The following is a 2,407-nucleotide window of genomic DNA, read 5'->3' as shown; positions in this document are numbered from 1 at the left end:
TAGTGTTTCTGTGTTGTGGGTTTAACATTCCTTTGGTGGCAGTGAGTTGGGAGCTCTGACTGCTCGAGGAAAAAAGCTTTTGCAGTGTCTGGCAGTTACAGTTTTGATGCTGCGGAACCGTCTATCAGACAGAAGGAGAGAGAACAGTGCATATGAGGGGTGTAAAGTGTCCTTCACTATGTTGTTCGCACGACGGATGATGTGCTTTTCGTACAGGTGGGAGATGGCTGGTAGAGGGACCGCGATGATACTCTCTGCTGTCCTCACTATCCGCTACAGGGACTTCTTTTCAGCGGCAGTGCCGTTTCCATATTTCCATATTAAATATTGTATTTATATAATAACAGTAAACAGTGTTGCTCTCGTTACTGTAAACCGTATATTTGCAGACCTGGTCAAAACTGCTATTTAGCTCCGTATTATTACCGCGTCAGCGACACGGAAGAGCTAAAATGCGCCGCATACCTGCCTAGAACTTCGCCTGCCTTTTGCCTTTCCAGGAGCAGGCGGGCTGTTATGTCTACTGTGCGACAGTATATTAAGGTAGACGGTAAAAGGCGACAAAACAAAAGATTAATGATACTTGTACCCTCTACTCTGACTAATCCCACCATTGTTCCTTCTCCTCTTCGGAGAAAGCAGCCACCAGATTTGCTAGTTCCGCGACGATATACTCCAATTAAAAGAAACGCCGGGCGTGCGTGGCCTATTACGTACGACGCACGGATTAGCGTGCGTCACTGGGCGTGTCACTGCCCGAGCGGACTTATTTATACTATCCTTGAGCGTTTGGATGGAATTTTAGATACTATATGTTTGTTTGTTTTTTATAAATAAGTAAATGCGTACATCGTTCGCATTACGTTGGGAGTTGTACGCTACTCTGTACTTTCTAACGAATGTAGGTCGAGCGCCTGTACGCTTCGTCTTTCGATGAATAGCTTCTGATATTGTAATATGTGGAGCCGTGCGCTTTATCATGAAATCTGGATGTGATTGACAAATATACTTCATGTATGTTATGCCACAGGGACGTGACTCGAGAAAAACCACAAAACTTTACATTAAAAAACACAAAAAAAAATCTGCAATGATATAGCCAAAAAACTACGCATTAGAACATAGGCCTCACATTTAAAAAAAACATACTGTTTATTTCATATATTATTTTACAAATAAAGAAAAGTGATATTTATTTAATTAGTTTAGTATTTTATGCAGGTTATCTATTATTAACGCTGCTACCTTGGACTTGTTTTGCAATTGTCACTTTGTTGACACACTGCGGCCGCTTTATTATGTATATTGTGATCTTATTTATTATTGCAAACCCTGTCTTGTGTTATTATTTACAGTTTATTTATTGTTTCCGTAACTGTCCTTTGCCATGTGTCCTTGTTTGTTTGTTTATTGATGCAGCTATTGGGAGCGAGCCAAACATGTTGTCATTGTATGTACATTGGTGCAATGACAATGAAGAATTCTGATTCTGATAAACATTTAACTAAGGTCAGCACTACATTTCATCTCTGTAAGACCTGCTAACAGACTTAACTGATAATATCTAGGGCTGAAAAGGGAAAAGAATTACATTTAAATTAATGGAAACAGATAAAGATCATTAACCATCTGACAATATTACAGTGGTGAATCGCTATGAAAACAGATATTAAATGTATTAATATAAGACATTTACCAATCGTGCCCATTGTAGCAGACACATTAAACTTCTACAGGTGTACTATTTTTAATTTAAAAGCTCATTTTACCTAAGCAATTAAAATAAATCTACCACTTTGCTTTTCTGAACAGGGTACTGAACATGAATTACTTCTGTGCAATATCCAGCTGTACAAATGGGTGAAAATTGAAAGCGGCATTAAACAAATGTAAAAGCTTAATGTCAAAGGTAAAAGGGGGTGTGTGTTTTATCACATTTTACTAGCGCTCCCATGTGTTAAAGCGCCGTGCTCTTGGTGCGTCAGCATCCTTAATCTGTAAACATTCATCCAGAATTGATTTTAGATCTGACCGCATTGTCAGCTTAGGAGATGTGTCTTAATTAAGTTTCTTTCCGGCATGATGTGACTGAGCTTACGCCACCCGCTGTCATGGGCAGGAGTTTGCCCCTGGTGACCAGGCTTGCGTCTAATGTAAAACCCAGATAGCAGCCGCTGGGGTTTGGTGGTCAAGGCACTGTAGCCCACGTGGATAGGGACAGGAAATATGCTTCGACATCCCCCTCAGAATCTCCCAGGACACTGCGCTGACCCCTCTGCCGCTGTGCTACACTATTTACTCTGTTTCCCCAAAAATAAAAACAAAGCCATATGCCCTGCGCTGGTTGGGGATGTTTCTCTATTTCAGTGCTTCCCCAAGCGCAGACTGCCAGAAGGCTTTTGTGTTT

Source organism: Paramormyrops kingsleyae, chromosome 1 (genome assembly GCF_048594095.1).
Source record: "Paramormyrops kingsleyae isolate MSU_618 chromosome 1, PKINGS_0.4, whole genome shotgun sequence".
NCBI lineage: Eukaryota > Metazoa > Chordata > Actinopteri > Osteoglossiformes > Mormyridae > Paramormyrops > Paramormyrops kingsleyae.
The sequence above is the reverse complement of the archived record's forward strand: the minus strand, read 5'-3'. Positions refer to the sequence as shown.